The 16,077-nt window shown below is 44.9% G+C and overlaps 26 non-coding genes across 26 annotated transcripts; all 26 read left to right on the top strand.

The window, feature by feature from the left end:
- The first annotated feature begins 172 nt into the window (after positions 1 to 172).
- LOC144386503 (U1 spliceosomal RNA) lies at positions 173 to 336 on the top strand. Its single transcript, XR_013452219.1, has one exon. It is a non-coding gene; the product is annotated as a U1 spliceosomal RNA (small nuclear RNA).
- Positions 337 to 778: 442 nt separating this feature from the next.
- On the top strand, positions 779 to 893 carry LOC144386644 (U5 spliceosomal RNA). Its single transcript, XR_013452357.1, has one exon. It is a non-coding gene; the product is annotated as a U5 spliceosomal RNA (small nuclear RNA).
- Positions 894 to 1,598: 705 nt separating this feature from the next.
- On the top strand, positions 1,599 to 1,789 carry LOC144386480 (U2 spliceosomal RNA). The gene has a single exon (XR_013452196.1). It is a non-coding gene; the product is annotated as a U2 spliceosomal RNA (small nuclear RNA).
- A 276-nt stretch (positions 1,790 to 2,065) lies between these two features.
- On the top strand, positions 2,066 to 2,229 carry LOC144386492 (U1 spliceosomal RNA). The gene has a single exon (XR_013452208.1). It is a non-coding gene; the product is annotated as a U1 spliceosomal RNA (small nuclear RNA).
- Positions 2,230 to 2,671: 442 nt separating this feature from the next.
- On the top strand, positions 2,672 to 2,786 carry LOC144386643 (U5 spliceosomal RNA). Its single transcript, XR_013452356.1, has one exon. It is a non-coding gene; the product is annotated as a U5 spliceosomal RNA (small nuclear RNA).
- A 705-nt stretch (positions 2,787 to 3,491) lies between these two features.
- LOC144386500 (U2 spliceosomal RNA) lies at positions 3,492 to 3,682 on the top strand. Its single transcript, XR_013452216.1, has one exon. It is a non-coding gene; the product is annotated as a U2 spliceosomal RNA (small nuclear RNA).
- A 276-nt stretch (positions 3,683 to 3,958) lies between these two features.
- LOC144386457 (U1 spliceosomal RNA) lies at positions 3,959 to 4,122 on the top strand. Its single transcript, XR_013452173.1, has one exon. It is a non-coding gene; the product is annotated as a U1 spliceosomal RNA (small nuclear RNA).
- A 442-nt stretch (positions 4,123 to 4,564) lies between these two features.
- LOC144386642 (U5 spliceosomal RNA) lies at positions 4,565 to 4,679 on the top strand. The gene has a single exon (XR_013452355.1). It is a non-coding gene; the product is annotated as a U5 spliceosomal RNA (small nuclear RNA).
- A 705-nt stretch (positions 4,680 to 5,384) lies between these two features.
- Positions 5,385 to 5,575, top strand: LOC144386479 (U2 spliceosomal RNA). Its single transcript, XR_013452195.1, has one exon. It is a non-coding gene; the product is annotated as a U2 spliceosomal RNA (small nuclear RNA).
- A 276-nt stretch (positions 5,576 to 5,851) lies between these two features.
- On the top strand, positions 5,852 to 6,015 carry LOC144386481 (U1 spliceosomal RNA). The gene has a single exon (XR_013452197.1). It is a non-coding gene; the product is annotated as a U1 spliceosomal RNA (small nuclear RNA).
- Positions 6,016 to 6,457: 442 nt separating this feature from the next.
- LOC144386640 (U5 spliceosomal RNA) lies at positions 6,458 to 6,572 on the top strand. The gene has a single exon (XR_013452353.1). It is a non-coding gene; the product is annotated as a U5 spliceosomal RNA (small nuclear RNA).
- Positions 6,573 to 7,277: 705 nt separating this feature from the next.
- On the top strand, positions 7,278 to 7,468 carry LOC144386499 (U2 spliceosomal RNA). The gene has a single exon (XR_013452215.1). It is a non-coding gene; the product is annotated as a U2 spliceosomal RNA (small nuclear RNA).
- A 276-nt stretch (positions 7,469 to 7,744) lies between these two features.
- On the top strand, positions 7,745 to 7,908 carry LOC144386456 (U1 spliceosomal RNA). The gene has a single exon (XR_013452172.1). It is a non-coding gene; the product is annotated as a U1 spliceosomal RNA (small nuclear RNA).
- Positions 7,909 to 8,350: 442 nt separating this feature from the next.
- Positions 8,351 to 8,465, top strand: LOC144386639 (U5 spliceosomal RNA). The gene has a single exon (XR_013452352.1). It is a non-coding gene; the product is annotated as a U5 spliceosomal RNA (small nuclear RNA).
- Positions 8,466 to 9,170: 705 nt separating this feature from the next.
- LOC144386498 (U2 spliceosomal RNA) lies at positions 9,171 to 9,361 on the top strand. Its single transcript, XR_013452214.1, has one exon. It is a non-coding gene; the product is annotated as a U2 spliceosomal RNA (small nuclear RNA).
- A 276-nt stretch (positions 9,362 to 9,637) lies between these two features.
- LOC144386470 (U1 spliceosomal RNA) lies at positions 9,638 to 9,801 on the top strand. The gene has a single exon (XR_013452186.1). It is a non-coding gene; the product is annotated as a U1 spliceosomal RNA (small nuclear RNA).
- Positions 9,802 to 10,243: 442 nt separating this feature from the next.
- On the top strand, positions 10,244 to 10,358 carry LOC144386638 (U5 spliceosomal RNA). Its single transcript, XR_013452351.1, has one exon. It is a non-coding gene; the product is annotated as a U5 spliceosomal RNA (small nuclear RNA).
- A 705-nt stretch (positions 10,359 to 11,063) lies between these two features.
- On the top strand, positions 11,064 to 11,254 carry LOC144386497 (U2 spliceosomal RNA). The gene has a single exon (XR_013452213.1). It is a non-coding gene; the product is annotated as a U2 spliceosomal RNA (small nuclear RNA).
- A 276-nt stretch (positions 11,255 to 11,530) lies between these two features.
- LOC144386459 (U1 spliceosomal RNA) lies at positions 11,531 to 11,694 on the top strand. Its single transcript, XR_013452175.1, has one exon. It is a non-coding gene; the product is annotated as a U1 spliceosomal RNA (small nuclear RNA).
- A 442-nt stretch (positions 11,695 to 12,136) lies between these two features.
- On the top strand, positions 12,137 to 12,251 carry LOC144386637 (U5 spliceosomal RNA). The gene has a single exon (XR_013452350.1). It is a non-coding gene; the product is annotated as a U5 spliceosomal RNA (small nuclear RNA).
- Positions 12,252 to 12,956: 705 nt separating this feature from the next.
- On the top strand, positions 12,957 to 13,147 carry LOC144386496 (U2 spliceosomal RNA). The gene has a single exon (XR_013452212.1). It is a non-coding gene; the product is annotated as a U2 spliceosomal RNA (small nuclear RNA).
- A 276-nt stretch (positions 13,148 to 13,423) lies between these two features.
- Positions 13,424 to 13,587, top strand: LOC144386449 (U1 spliceosomal RNA). The gene has a single exon (XR_013452165.1). It is a non-coding gene; the product is annotated as a U1 spliceosomal RNA (small nuclear RNA).
- Positions 13,588 to 14,029: 442 nt separating this feature from the next.
- LOC144386636 (U5 spliceosomal RNA) lies at positions 14,030 to 14,144 on the top strand. Its single transcript, XR_013452349.1, has one exon. It is a non-coding gene; the product is annotated as a U5 spliceosomal RNA (small nuclear RNA).
- Positions 14,145 to 14,849: 705 nt separating this feature from the next.
- LOC144386495 (U2 spliceosomal RNA) lies at positions 14,850 to 15,040 on the top strand. The gene has a single exon (XR_013452211.1). It is a non-coding gene; the product is annotated as a U2 spliceosomal RNA (small nuclear RNA).
- Positions 15,041 to 15,316: 276 nt separating this feature from the next.
- LOC144386438 (U1 spliceosomal RNA) lies at positions 15,317 to 15,480 on the top strand. The gene has a single exon (XR_013452154.1). It is a non-coding gene; the product is annotated as a U1 spliceosomal RNA (small nuclear RNA).
- A 442-nt stretch (positions 15,481 to 15,922) lies between these two features.
- Positions 15,923 to 16,037, top strand: LOC144386635 (U5 spliceosomal RNA). The gene has a single exon (XR_013452348.1). It is a non-coding gene; the product is annotated as a U5 spliceosomal RNA (small nuclear RNA).
- The last annotated feature ends 40 nt before the right edge of the window (positions 16,038 to 16,077 follow it).

The following is a 16,077-nucleotide window of genomic DNA, read 5'->3' as shown; positions in this document are numbered from 1 at the left end:
ACTGAGGCTTTTGGCAAGTGACTTATGCTTACTCATCAATAGTGCCTTTGTTTTGCAAGTCTCAAATCACTGATTTTAACTTCACCGATCTGTGAGGACGGTGCCATCTGCGAACCGTCACCACAAATGCTGTGACTGGGAATACCGTCCCTGCCTCTGTCACCACCAACTCATACTTACCTGGCAGGGGAGATACCATGATCAAGAAGGTGGTTCACCCAGGGCGAGGCTCAGTCATTGCACTGCGACTGTGCTGACCACTGCGAATTCCCCAAATGTGGGAATCTCGACTGCATAATTTGTGGTAGTGGGGGACTGCGTTCGCGCTCTCCCCTGATATTGAAGTCAAAGAAAAGCCAGGTGTCCCGTTTAATCATCACTGTCTGAATCCCTAGTGAAATCAACCACATTTCAGCAGGATTTTACACGGATTAATCACCACTGCACTGGAGTCTCCGGTGGAGGGAGTCTACAATCAGCAAATCACTGTCTGAATCCAAAGTGAGATCAAGCACATTTCAGCATTAATCATCACTGCGCTGGAGTCTCCAGTGGAGCACGTCTCAAATCAGCAAATCACTGTCTGAATCCAAAGTGAAATCAAGCACATTTCAGCAGGACTTTACACTTTTGCTTGTAAACAAATCAATGAGTTTTTGATGGCTGGTGCTGGGGAATGGGTTTGGCATTGGACAACCGCAGCTCAACCAGTCCCAACCACAAGAGGGATCACTGTTGCGACTGGGATATAAGGCTGCCTGCCACCTGATTCCGCAACTGACTTTGGTTTCTCTTCAATACGCATAAGTCTTTCGCCTTTTACTAAAGACTTCCGTGGAGAGGAACAACAATGAGTTGACCATATTTTTGGCAGGCTCTGCCAATTGGCTGAGCCTCATGTACTTGTGTGAAAAGAAAAGTAGTTGGACAGAGGCTCCTGACAATGGAGCACAAACAAAGTTGTGTTTACTTATCACTGGAGTCACTAGTGCAGCAAGTCTCAAATCACTGTCTGAATCCAAAGTGAAATCAACCAGATTTCAGCAGGATTTTACAGGGATTAATGGTCACTTTACTGGAGTCTCCGGTGGAGCACGTCTCAAATCAGCAAATCACTGTCTGAATTCATTGTGAAATCAACAAGATTTTCAGCAGGAATCATCACTGGAGTCACTAGTGGAGCCTTGCAGCAAGTCTCAAATCTCTGTCTGAATCCATTGTGAAATCAACAAGATTTTCAGCAGGACTTTGCAGAGATGAATCATCACTGGAGTCACTAGTGGAGCCTTGCAGCAAGTCTCAAATCTCTGTCTGAATCCATTGTGAAATCAACAAGATTTTCAGCAGGACTTTACAGTGATTAATCATCACTGGAGTCTCTAGTGTCTGAAACAACAGTGAAATCAACCAGATTTCAGCAGGAGTTTACACTTTTGCTTGTAAACAAATCAATGATTTTAGCTTTTTTGAGGACGGGGGCAGCGTGGGGAGTGGGTTGTTAAGTAGCAAGCGACTGCTACGCCCAGTTGAAAGAACCGCACCGCGACAATTGAGATATGTGCTGGTACGTTGGGTCTGCAAACAAACAGTTTGGTGTTATCGCTTCTCGGCCTTTTGGCTAAGATCAAGTGTAGTATCTGTTCTTATCAGTTTAATATCTGATATGTCCTCTATAAGAGGACTACATATTAAGCCGATTTTTAGCTCTGGGAGATGAAAAAGGGGCTTGCTCCGTTCACTCCAAGCATCGACCCGGTATTGCAGCACCTCCGGGAACGGTGCACCCTTTAAATTGTGGAAAATAAAAGAAATGGTAACCTGAATCAGTGGTGTGGTGTTGGAAATTATTTCTGCTTTGAGTAAAACAAGTCTCACCTCCACATAGTTTTTAAGACTGAGGCTTTTGGCAAGTGACTTATGCTTACTCATCAATAGTGCCTTTGTTTTGCAAGTCTCAAATCACTGATTTTAACTTCACCGATCTGTGAGGACGGTGCCATCTGCGAACCGTCACCACAAATGCTGTGACTGGGAATACCGTCCCTGCCTCTGTCACCACCAACTCATACTTACCTGGCAGGGGAGATACCATGATCAAGAAGGTGGTTCACCCAGGGCGAGGCTCAGTCATTGCACTGCGACTGTGCTGACCACTGCGAATTCCCCAAATGTGGGAATCTCGACTGCATAATTTGTGGTAGTGGGGGACTGCGTTCGCGCTCTCCCCTGATATTGAAGTCAAAGAAAAGCCAGGTGTCCCGTTTAATCATCACTGTCTGAATCCCTAGTGAAATCAACCACATTTCAGCAGGATTTTACACGGATTAATCACCACTGCACTGGAGTCTCCGGTGGAGGGAGTCTACAATCAGCAAATCACTGTCTGAATCCAAAGTGAGATCAAGCACATTTCAGCATTAATCATCACTGCGCTGGAGTCTCCAGTGGAGCACGTCTCAAATCAGCAAATCACTGTCTGAATCCAAAGTGAAATCAAGCACATTTCAGCAGGACTTTACACTTTTGCTTGTAAACAAATCAATGAGTTTTTGATGGCTGGTGCTGGGGAATGGGTTTGGCATTGGACAACCGCAGCTCAACCAGTCCCAACCACAAGAGGGATCACTGTTGCGACTGGGATATAAGGCTGCCTGCCACCTGATTCCGCAACTGACTTTGGTTTCTCTTCAATACGCATAAGTCTTTCGCCTTTTACTAAAGACTTCCGTGGAGAGGAACAACAATGAGTTGACCATATTTTTGGCAGGCTCTGCCAATTGGCTGAGCCTCATGTACTTGTGTGAAAAGAAAAGTAGTTGGACAGAGGCTCCTGACAATGGAGCACAAACAAAGTTGTGTTTACTTATCACTGGAGTCACTAGTGCAGCAAGTCTCAAATCACTGTCTGAATCCAAAGTGAAATCAACCAGATTTCAGCAGGATTTTACAGGGATTAATGGTCACTTTACTGGAGTCTCCGGTGGAGCACGTCTCAAATCAGCAAATCACTGTCTGAATTCATTGTGAAATCAACAAGATTTTCAGCAGGAATCATCACTGGAGTCACTAGTGGAGCCTTGCAGCAAGTCTCAAATCTCTGTCTGAATCCATTGTGAAATCAACAAGATTTTCAGCAGGACTTTGCAGAGATGAATCATCACTGGAGTCACTAGTGGAGCCTTGCAGCAAGTCTCAAATCTCTGTCTGAATCCATTGTGAAATCAACAAGATTTTCAGCAGGACTTTACAGTGATTAATCATCACTGGAGTCTCTAGTGTCTGAAACAACAGTGAAATCAACCAGATTTCAGCAGGAGTTTACACTTTTGCTTGTAAACAAATCAATGATTTTAGCTTTTTTGAGGACGGGGGCAGCGTGGGGAGTGGGTTGTTAAGTAGCAAGCGACTGCTACGCCCAGTTGAAAGAACCGCACCGCGACAATTGAGATATGTGCTGGTACGTTGGGTCTGCAAACAAACAGTTTGGTGTTATCGCTTCTCGGCCTTTTGGCTAAGATCAAGTGTAGTATCTGTTCTTATCAGTTTAATATCTGATATGTCCTCTATACGAGGACTACATATTAAGCCGATTTTTAGCTCTGGGAGATGAAAAAGGGGCTTGCTCCGTTCACTCCAAGCATCGACCCGGTATTGCAGCACCTCCGGGAACGGTGCACCCTTTAGATTGTGGAAAATAAAAGAAATGGTAACCTGAATCAGTGGTGTGGTGTTGGAAATGATTTCTGCTTTGAGTAAAACAAGTCTCACCTCCACATAGTTTTTAAGACTGAGGCTTTTGGCAAGTGACTTATGCTTACTCATCAATAGTGCCTTTGTTTTGCAAGTCTCAAATCACTGATTTTAACTTCACCGATCTGTGAGGACGGTGCCATCTGCGAACCGTCACCACAAATGCTGTGACTGGGAATACCGTCCCTGCCTCTGTCACCACCAACTCATACTTACCTGGCAGGGGAGATACCATGATCAAGAAGGTGGTTCACCCAGGGCGAGGCTCAGTCATTGCACTGCGACTGTGCTGACCACTGCGAATTCCCCAAATGTGGGAATCTCGACTGCATAATTTCTGGTAGTGGGGGACTGCGTTCGCGCTCTCCCCTGATATTGAAGTCAAAGAAAAGCCAGGTGTCCCGTTTAATCATCACTGTCTGAATCCCTAGTGAAATCAACCACATTTCAGCAGGATTTTACACGGATTAATCACCACTGCACTGGAGTCTCCGGTGGAGGGAGTCTACAATCAGCAAATCACTGTCTGAATCCAAAGTGAGATCAAGCACATTTCAGCATTAATCATCACTGCGCTGGAGTCTCCAGTGGAGCACGTCTCAAATCAGCAAATCACTGTCTGAATCCAAAGTGAAATCAAGCACATATCAGCAGGACTTTACACTTTTGCTTGTAAACAAATCAATGAGTTTTTGATGGCTGGTGCTGGGGAATGGGTTTGGCATTGGACAACCGCAGCTCAACCAGTCCCAACCACAAGAGGGATCACTGTTGCGACTGGGATATAAGGCTGCCTGCCACCTGATTCCGCAACTGACTTTGGTTTCTCTTCAATACGCATAAGTCTTTCGCCTTTTACTAAAGACTTCCGTGGAGAGGAACAACAATGAGTTGACCATATTTTTGGCAGGCTCTGCCAATTGGCTGAGCCTCATGTACTTGTGTGAAAAGAAAAGTAGTTGGACAGAGGCTCCTGACAATGGAGCACAAACAAAGTTGTGTTTACTTATCACTGGAGTCACTAGTGCAGCAAGTCTCAAATCACTGTCTGAATCCAAAGTGAAATCAACCAGATTTCAGCAGGATTTTACAGGGATTAATGGTCACTTTACTGGAGTCTCCGGTGGAGCACGTCTCAAATCAGCAAATCACTGTCTGAATTCATTGTGAAATCAACAAGATTTTCAGCAGGAATCATCACTGGAGTCACTAGTGGAGCCTTGCAGCAAGTCTCAAATCTCTGTCTGAATCCATTGTGAAATCAACAAGATTTTCAGCAGGACTTTGCAGAGATGAATCATCACTGGAGTCACTAGTGGAGCCTTGCAGCAAGTCTCAAATCTCTGTCTGAATCCATTGTGAAATCAACAAGATTTTCAGCAGGACTTTACAGTGATTAATCATCACTGGAGTCTCTAGTGTCTGAAACAACAGTGAAATCAACCAGATTTCAGCAGGAGTTTACACTTTTGCTTGTAAACAAATCAATGATTTTAGCTTTTTTGAGGACGGGGGCAGCGTGGGGAGTGGGTTGTTAAGTAGCAAGCGACTGCTACGCCCAGTTGAAAGAACCGCACCGCGACAATTGAGATATGTGCTGGTACGTTGGGTCTGCAAACAAACAGTTTGGTGTTATCGCTTCTCGGCCTTTTGGCTAAGATCAAGTGTAGTATCTGTTCTTATCAGTTTAATATCTGATATGTCCTCTATAAGAGGACTACATATTAAGCCGATTTTTAGCTCTGGGAGATGAAAAAGGGGCTTGCTCCGTTCACTCCAAGCATCGACCCGGTATTGCAGCACCTCCGGGAACGGTGCACCCTTTAAATTGTGGAAAATAAAAGAAATGGTAACCTGAATCAGTGGTGTGGTGTTGGAAATTATTTCTGCTTTGAGTAAAACAAGTCTCACCTCCACATAGTTTTTAAGACTGAGGCTTTTGGCAAGTGACTTATGCTTACTCATCAATAGTGCCTTTGTTTTGCAAGTCTCAAATCACTGATTTTAACTTCACCGATCTGTGAGGACGGTGCCATCTGCGAACCGTCACCACAAATGCTGTGACTGGGAATACCGTCCCTGCCTCTGTCACCACCAACTCATACTTACCTGGCAGGGGAGATACCATGATCAAGAAGGTGGTTCACCCAGGGCGAGGCTCAGTCATTGCACTGCGACTGTGCTGACCACTGCGAATTCCCCAAATGTGGGAATCTCGACTGCATAATTTGTGGTAGTGGGGGACTGCGTTCGCGCTCTCCCCTGATATTGAAGTCAAAGAAAAGCCAGGTGTCCCGTTTAATCATCACTGTCTGAATCCCTAGTGAAATCAACCACATTTCAGCAGGATTTTACACGGATTAATCACCACTGCACTGGAGTCTCCGGTGGAGGGAGTCTACAATCAGCAAATCACTGTCTGAATCCAAAGTGAGATCAAGCACATTTCAGCATTAATCATCACTGCGCTGGAGTCTCCAGTGGAGCACGTCTCAAATCAGCAAATCACTGTCTGAATCCAAAGTGAAATCAAGCACATTTCAGCAGGACTTTACACTTTTGCTTGTAAACAAATCAATGAGTTTTTGATGGCTGGTGCTGGGGAATGGGTTTGGCATTGGACAACCGCAGCTCAACCAGTCCCAACCACAAGAGGGATCACTGTTGCGACTGGGATATAAGGCTGCCTGCCACCTGATTCCGCAACTGACTTTGGTTTCTCTTCAATACGCATAAGTCTTTCGCCTTTTACTAAAGACTTCCGTGGAGAGGAACAACAATGAGTTGACCATATTTTTGGCAGGCTCTGCCAATTGGCTGAGCCTCATGTACTTGTGTGAAAAGAAAAGTAGTTGGACAGAGGCTCCTGACAATGGAGCACAAACAAAGTTGTGTTTACTTATCACTGGAGTCACTAGTGCAGCAAGTCTCAAATCACTGTCTGAATCCAAAGTGAAATCAACCAGATTTCAGCAGGATTTTACAGGGATTAATGGTCACTTTACTGGAGTCTCCGGTGGAGCACGTCTCAAATCAGCAAATCACTGTCTGAATTCATTGTGAAATCAACAAGATTTTCAGCAGGAATCATCACTGGAGTCACTAGTGGAGCCTTGCAGCAAGTCTCAAATCTCTGTCTGAATCCATTGTGAAATCAACAAGATTTTCAGCAGGACTTTGCAGAGATGAATCATCACTGGAGTCACTAGTGGAGCCTTGCAGCAAGTCTCAAATCTCTGTCTGAATCCATTGTGAAATCAACAAGATTTTCAGCAGGACTTTACAGTGATTAATCATCACTGGAGTCTCTAGTGTCTGAAACAACAGTGAAATCAACCAGATTTCAGCAGGAGTTTACACTTTTGCTTGTAAACAAATCAATGATTTTAGCTTTTTTGAGGACGGGGGCAGCGTGGGGAGTGGGTTGTTAAGTAGCAAGCGACTGCTACGCCCAGTTGAAAGAACCGCACCGCGACAATTGAGATATGTGCTGGTACGTTGGGTCTGCAAACAAACAGTTTGGTGTTATCGCTTCTCGGCCTTTTGGCTAAGATCAAGTGTAGTATCTGTTCTTATCAGTTTAATATCTGATATGTCCTCTATACGAGGACTACATATTAAGCCGATTTTTAGCTCTGGGAGATGAAAAAGGGGCTTGCTCCGTTCACTCCAAGCATCGACCCGGTATTGCAGCACCTCCGGGAACGGTGCACCCTTTAGATTGTGGAAAATAAAAGAAATGGTAACCTGAATCAGTGGTGTGGTGTTGGAAATGATTTCTGCTTTGAGTAAAACAAGTCTCACCTCCACATAGTTTTTAAGACTGAGGCTTTTGGCAAGTGACTTATGCTTACTCATCAATAGTGCCTTTGTTTTGCAAGTCTCAAATCACTGATTTTAACTTCACCGATCTGTGAGGACGGTGCCATCTGCGAACCGTCACCACAAATGCTGTGACTGGGAATACCGTCCCTGCCTCTGTCACCACCAACTCATACTTACCTGGCAGGGGAGATACCATGATCAAGAAGGTGGTTCACCCAGGGCGAGGCTCAGTCATTGCACTGCGACTGTGCTGACCACTGCGAATTCCCCAAATGTGGGAATCTCGACTGCATAATTTCTGGTAGTGGGGGACTGCGTTCGCGCTCTCCCCTGATATTGAAGTCAAAGAAAAGCCAGGTGTCCCGTTTAATCATCACTGTCTGAATCCCTAGTGAAATCAACCACATTTCAGCAGGATTTTACACGGATTAATCACCACTGCACTGGAGTCTCCGGTGGAGGGAGTCTACAATCAGCAAATCACTGTCTGAATCCAAAGTGAGATCAAGCACATTTCAGCATTAATCATCACTGCGCTGGAGTCTCCAGTGGAGCACGTCTCAAATCAGCAAATCACTGTCTGAATCCAAAGTGAAATCAAGCACATATCAGCAGGACTTTACACTTTTGCTTGTAAACAAATCAATGAGTTTTTGATGGCTGGTGCTGGGGAATGGGTTTGGCATTGGACAACCGCAGCTCAACCAGTCCCAACCACAAGAGGGATCACTGTTGCGACTGGGATATAAGGCTGCCTGCCACCTGATTCCGCAACTGACTTTGGTTTCTCTTCAATACGCATAAGTCTTTCGCCTTTTACTAAAGACTTCCGTGGAGAGGAACAACAATGAGTTGACCATATTTTTGGCAGGCTCTGCCAATTGGCTGAGCCTCATGTACTTGTGTGAAAAGAAAAGTAGTTGGACAGAGGCTCCTGACAATGGAGCACAAACAAAGTTGTGTTTACTTATCACTGGAGTCACTAGTGCAGCAAGTCTCAAATCACTGTCTGAATCCAAAGTGAAATCAACCAGATTTCAGCAGGATTTTACAGGGATTAATGGTCACTTTACTGGAGTCTCCGGTGGAGCACGTCTCAAATCAGCAAATCACTGTCTGAATTCATTGTGAAATCAACAAGATTTTCAGCAGGAATCATCACTGGAGTCACTAGTGGAGCCTTGCAGCAAGTCTCAAATCTCTGTCTGAATCCATTGTGAAATCAACAAGATTTTCAGCAGGACTTTGCAGAGATGAATCATCACTGGAGTCACTAGTGGAGCCTTGCAGCAAGTCTCAAATCTCTGTCTGAATCCATTGTGAAATCAACAAGATTTTCAGCAGGACTTTACAGTGATTAATCATCACTGGAGTCTCTAGTGTCTGAAACAACAGTGAAATCAACCAGATTTCAGCAGGAGTTTACACTTTTGCTTGTAAACAAATCAATGATTTTAGCTTTTTTGAGGACGGGGGCAGCGTGGGGAGTGGGTTGTTAAGTAGCAAGCGACTGCTACGCCCAGTTGAAAGAACCGCACCGCGACAATTGAGATATGTGCTGGTACGTTGGGTCTGCAAACAAACAGTTTGGTGTTATCGCTTCTCGGCCTTTTGGCTAAGATCAAGTGTAGTATCTGTTCTTATCAGTTTAATATCTGATATGTCCTCTATACGAGGACTACATATTAAGCCGATTTTTAGCTCTGGGAGATGAAAAAGGGGCTTGCTCCGTTCACTCCAAGCATCGACCCGGTATTGCAGCACCTCCGGGAACGGTGCACCCTTTAAATTGTGGAAAATAAAAGAAATGGTAACCTGAATCAGTGGTGTGGTGTTGGAAATTATTTCTGCTTTGAGTAAAACAAGTCTCACCTCCACATAGTTTTTAAGACTGAGGCTTTTGGCAAGTGACTTATGCTTACTCATCAATAGTGCCTTTGTTTTGCAAGTCTCAAATCCCTGATTTTAACTTCACCGATCTGTGAGGACGGTGCCATCTGCGAACCGTCACCACAAATGCTGTGACTGGGAATACCGTCCCTGCCTCTGTCACCACCAACTCATACTTACCTGGCAGGGGAGATACCATGATCAAGAAGGTGGTTCACCCAGGGCGAGGCTCAGTCATTGCACTGCGACTGTGCTGACCACTGCGAATTCCCCAAATGTGGGAATCTCGACTGCATAATTTGTGGTAGTGGGGGACTGCGTTCGCGCTCTCCCCTGATATTGAAGTCAAAGAAAAGCCAGGTGTCCCGTTTAATCATCACTGTCTGAATCCCTAGTGAAATCAACCACATTTCAGCAGGATTTTACACGGATTAATCACCACTGCACTGGAGTCTCCGGTGGAGGGAGTCTACAATCAGCAAATCACTGTCTGAATCCAAAGTGAGATCAAGCACATTTCAGCATTAATCATCACTGCGCTGGAGTCTCCAGTGGAGCACGTCTCAAATCAGCAAATCACTGTCTGAATCCAAAGTGAAATCAAGCACATTTCAGCAGGACTTTACACTTTTGCTTGTAAACAAATCAATGAGTTTTTGATGGCTGGTGCTGGGGAATGGGTTTGGCATTGGACAACCGCAGCTCAACCAGTCCCAACCACAAGAGGGATCACTGTTGCGACTGGGATATAAGGCTGCCTGCCACCTGATTCCGCAACTGACTTTGGTTTCTCTTCAATACGCATAAGTCTTTCGCCTTTTACTAAAGACTTCCGTGGAGAGGAACAACAATGAGTTGACCATATTTTTGGCAGGCTCTGCCAATTGGCTGAGCCTCATGTACTTGTGTGAAAAGAAAAGTAGTTGGACAGAGGCTCCTGACAATGGAGCACAAACAAAGTTGTGTTTACTTATCACTGGAGTCACTAGTGCAGCAAGTCTCAAATCACTGTCTGAATCCAAAGTGAAATCAACCAGATTTCAGCAGGATTTTACAGGGATTAATGGTCACTTTACTGGAGTCTCCGGTGGAGCACGTCTCAAATCAGCAAATCACTGTCTGAATTCATTGTGAAATCAACAAGATTTTCAGCAGGAATCATCACTGGAGTCACTAGTGGAGCCTTGCAGCAAGTCTCAAATCTCTGTCTGAATCCATTGTGAAATCAACAAGATTTTCAGCAGGACTTTGCAGAGATGAATCATCACTGGAGTCACTAGTGGAGCCTTGCAGCAAGTCTCAAATCTCTGTCTGAATCCATTGTGAAATCAACAAGATTTTCAGCAGGACTTTACAGTGATTAATCATCACTGGAGTCTCTAGTGTCTGAAACAACAGTGAAATCAACCAGATTTCAGCAGGAGTTTACACTTTTGCTTGTAAACAAATCAATGATTTTAGCTTTTTTGAGGACGGGGGCAGCGTGGGGAGTGGGTTGTTAAGTAGCAAGCGACTGCTACGCCCAGTTGAAAGAACCGCACCGCGACAATTGAGATATGTGCTGGTACGTTGGGTCTGCAAACAAACAGTTTGGTGTTATCGCTTCTCGGCCTTTTGGCTAAGATCAAGTGTAGTATCTGTTCTTATCAGTTTAATATCTGATATGTCCTCTATACGAGGACTACATATTAAGCCGATTTTTAGCTCTGGGAGATGAAAAAGGGGCTTGCTCCGTTCACTCCAAGCATCGACCCGGTATTGCAGCACCTCCGGGAACGGTGCACCCTTTAGATTGTGGAAAATAAAAGAAATGGTAACCTGAATCAGTGGTGTGGTGTTGGAAATGATTTCTGCTTTGAGTAAAACAAGTCTCACCTCCACATAGTTTTTAAGACTGAGGCTTTTGGCAAGTGACTTATGCTTACTCATCAATAGTGCCTTTGTTTTGCAAGTCTCAAATCACTGATTTTAACTTCACCGATCTGTGAGGACGGTGCCATCTGCGAACCGTCACCACAAATGCTGTGACTGGGAATACCGTCCCTGCCTCTGTCACCACCAACTCATACTTACCTGGCAGGGGAGATACCATGATCAAGAAGGTGGTTCACCCAGGGCGAGGCTCAGTCATTGCACTGCGACTGTGCTGACCACTGCGAATTCCCCAAATGTGGGAATCTCGACTGCATAATTTGTGGTAGTGGGGGACTGCGTTCGCGCTCTCCCCTGATATTGAAGTCAAAGAAAAACCAGGTGTCCCGTTTAATCATCACTGTCTGAATCCCTAGTGAAATCAACCACATTTCAGCAGGATTTTACACGGATTAATCACCACTGCACTGGAGTCTCCGGTGGAGGGAGTCTACAATCAGCAAATCACTGTCTGAATCCAAAGTGAGATCAAGCACATTTCAGCATTAATCATCACTGCGCTGGAGTCTCCAGTGGAGCACGTCTCAAATCAGCAAATCACTGTCTGAATCCAAAGTGAAATCAAGCACATTTCAGCAGGACTTTACACTTTTGCTTGTAAACAAATCAATGAGTTTTTGATGGCTGGTGCTGGGGAATGGGTTTGGCATTGGACAACCGCAGCTCAACCAGTCCCAACCACAAGAGGGATCACTGTTGCGACTGGGATATAAGGCTGCCTGCCACCTGATTCCGCAACTGACTTTGGTTTCTCTTCAATACGCATAAGTCTTTCGCCTTTTACTAAAGACTTCCGTGGAGAGGAACAACAATGAGTTGACCATATTTTTGGCAGGCTCTGCCAATTGGCTGAGCCTCATGTACTTGTGTGAAAAGAAAAGTAGTTGGACAGAGGCTCCTGACAATGGAGCACAAACAAAGTTGTGTTTACTTATCACTGGAGTCACTAGTGCAGCAAGTCTCAAATCACTGTCTGAATCCAAAGTGAAATCAACCAGATTTCAGCAGGATTTTACAGGGATTAATGGTCACTTTACTGGAGTCTCCGGTGGAGCACGTCTCAAATCAGCAAATCACTGTCTGAATTCATTGTGAAATCAACAAGATTTTCAGCAGGAATCATCACTGGAGTCACCAGTGGAGCCTTGCAGCAAGTCTCAAATCTCTGTCTGAATCCATTGTGAAATCAACAAGATTTTCAGCAGGACTTTGCAGAGATGAATCATCACTGGAGTCACTAGTGGAGCCTTGCAGCAAGTCTCAAATCTCTGTCTGAATCCATTGTGAAATCAACAAGATTTTCAGCAGGACTTTACAGTGATTAATCATCACTGGAGTCTCTAGTGTCTGAAACAACAGTGAAATCAACCAGATTTCAGCAGGAGTTTACACTTTTGCTTGTAAACAAATCAATGATTTTAGCTTTTTTGAGGACGGGGGCAGCGTGGGGAGTGGGTTGTTAAGTAGCAAGCGACTGCTACGCCCAGTTGAAAGAACCGCACCGCGACAATTGAGATATGTGCTGGTACGTTGGGTCTGCAAACAAACAGTTTGGTGTTATCGCTTCTCGGCCTTTTGGCTAAGATCAAGTGTAGTATCTGTTCTTATCAGTTTAATATCTGATATGTCCTCTATACGAGGACTACATATTAAGCCGATTTTTAGCTCTGGGAGATGAAAAAGGGGCTTGCTCCGTTCACTCCAAGCATCGACCCGGTATTGCAGCACCTCCGGGAACGGTGCACCCTTTAAATTGTGGAAAATAAAAGAAATGGTAACCTGAATCAGTGGTGTGGTGTTGGAAATTATTTCTGCTTTGAGTAAAACAAGTCTCACCTCCACATAGTTTTTAAGACTGAGGCTTTTGGCAAGTGACTTATGCTTACTCATCAATAGTGCCTTTGTTTTGCAAGTCTCAAATCCCTGATTTTAACTTCACCGATCTGTGAGGACGGTGCCATCTGCGAACCGTCACCACAAATGCTGTGACTGGGAATACCGTCCCTGCCTCTGTCACCACCAACTCATACTTACCTGGCAGGGGAGATACCATGATCAAGAAGGTGGTTCACCCAGGGCGAGGCTCAGTCATTGCACTGCGACTGTGCTGACCACTGCGAATTCCCCAAATGTGGGAATCTCGACTGCATAATTTGTGGTAGTGGGGGACTGCGTTCGCGCTCTCCCCTGATATTGAAGTCAAAGAAAAGCCAGGTGTCCCGTTTAATCATCACTGTCTGAATCCCTAGTGAAATCAACCACATTTCAGCAGGATTTTACACGGATTAATCACCACTGCACTGGAGTCTCCGGTGGAGGGAGTCTACAATCAGCAAATCACTGTCTGAATCCAAAGTGAGATCAAGCACATTTCAGCATTAATCATCACTGCGCTGGAGTCTCCAGTGGAGCACGTCTCAAATCAGCAAATCACTGTCTGAATCCAAAGTGAAATCAAGCACATTTCAGCAGGACTTTACACTTTTGCTTGTAAACAAATCAATGAGTTTTTGATGGCTGGTGCTGGGGAATGGGTTTGGCATTGGACAACCGCAGCTCAACCAGTCCCAACCACAAGAGGGATCACTGTTGCGACTGGGATATAAGGCTGCCTGCCACCTGATTCCGCAACTGACTTTGGTTTCTCTTCAATACGCATAAGTCTTTCGCCTTTTACTAAAGACTTCCGTGGAGAGGAACAACAATGAGTTGACCATATTTTTGGCAGGCTCTGCCAATTGGCTGAGCCTCATGTACTTGTGTGAAAAGAAAAGTAGTTGGACAGAGGCTCCTGACAATGGAGCACAAACAAAGTTGTGTTTACTTATCACTGGAGTCACTAGTGCAGCAAGTCTCAAATCACTGTCTGAATCCAAAGTGAAATCAACCAGATTTCAGCAGGATTTTACAGGGATTAATGGTCACTTTACTGGAGTCTCCGGTGGAGCACGTCTCAAATCAGCAAATCACTGTCTGAATTCATTGTGAAATCAACAAGATTTTCAGCAGGAATCATCACTGGAGTCACCAGTGGAGCCTTGCAGCAAGTCTCAAATCTCTGTCTGAATCCATTGTGAAATCAACAAGATTTTCAGCAGGACTTTGCAGAGATGAATCATCACTGGAGTCACTAGTGGAGCCTTGCAGCAAGTCTCAAATCTCTGTCTGAATCCATTGTGAAATCAACAAGATTTTCAGCAGGACTTTACAGTGATTAATCATCACTGGAGTCTCTAGTGTCTGAAACAACAGTGAAATCAACCAGATTTCAGCAGGAGTTTACACTTTTGCTTGTAAACAAATCAATGATTTTAGCTTTTTTGAGGACGGGGGCAGCGTGGGGAGTGGGTTGTTAAGTAGCAAGCGACTGCTACGCCCAGTTGAAAGAACCGCACCGCGACAATTGAGATATGTGCTGGTACGTTGGGTCTGCAAACAAACAGTTTGGTGTTATCGCTTCTCGGCCTTTTGGCTAAGATCAAGTGTAGTATCTGTTCTTATCAGTTTAATATCTGATATGTCCTCTATACGAGGACTACATATTAAGCCGATTTTTAGCTCTGGGAGATGAAAAAGGGGCTTGCTCCGTTCACTCCAAGCATCGACCCGGTATTGCAGCACCTCCGGGAACGGTGCACCCTTTAAATTGTGGAAAATAAAAGAAATGGTAACCTGAATCAGTGGTGTGGTGTTGGAAATTATTTCTGCTTTGAGTAAAACAAGTCTCACCTCCACATAGTTTTTAAGACTGAGGCTTTTGGCAAGTGACTTATGCTTACTCATCAATAGTGCCTTTGTTTTGCAAGTCTCAAATCCCTGATTTTAACTTCACCGATCTGTGAGGACGGTGCCATCTGCGAACCGTCACCACAAATGCTGTGACTGGGAATACCGTCCCTGCCTCTGTCACCACCAACTCATACTTACCTGGCAGGGGAGATACCATGATCAAGAAGGTGGTTCACCCAGGGCGAGGCTCAGTCATTGCACTGCGACTGTGCTGACCACTGCGAATTCCCCAAATGTGGGAATCTCGACTGCATAATTTGTGGTAGTGGGGGACTGCGTTCGCGCTCTCCCCTGATATTGAAGTCAAAGAAAAGCCAGGTGTCCCGTTTAATCATCACTGTCTGAATCCCTAGTGAAATCAACCACATTTCAGCAGGATTTTACACGGATTAATCACCACTGCACTGGAGTCTCCGGTGGAGGGAGTCTACAATCAGCAAATCACTGTCTGAATCCAAAGTGAGATCAAGCACATTTCAGCATTAATCATCACTGCGCTGGAGTCTCCAGTGGAGCACGTCTCAAATCAGCAAATCACTGTCTGAATCCAAAGTGAAATCAAGCACATTTCAGCAGGACTTTACACTTTTGCTTGTAAACAAATCAATGAGTTTTTGATGGCTGGTGCTGGGGAATGGGTTTGGCATTGGACAACCGCAGCTCAACCAGTCCCAACCACAAGAGGGATCACTGTTGCGACTGGGATATAAGGCTGCCTGCCACCTGATTCCGCAACTGACTTTGGTTTCTCTTCAATACGCATAAGTCTTTCGCCTTTTACTAAAGACTTCCGTGGAGAGGAACAACAATGAGTTGACCATATTTTTGGCAGGCTCTGCCAATTGGCTGAGCCTCATGTACTTGTGTGAAAAGAAAAGTAGTTGGACAGAG

Source organism: Gasterosteus aculeatus, chromosome 13 (assembly GCF_964276395.1).
Source record: "Gasterosteus aculeatus chromosome 13, fGasAcu3.hap1.1, whole genome shotgun sequence".
Classification (NCBI taxonomy): Eukaryota; Metazoa; Chordata; class Actinopteri; order Perciformes; family Gasterosteidae; genus Gasterosteus; species Gasterosteus aculeatus.
The sequence above is the reverse complement of the archived record's forward strand: the minus strand, read 5'-3'. Positions and strand labels throughout refer to the sequence as shown.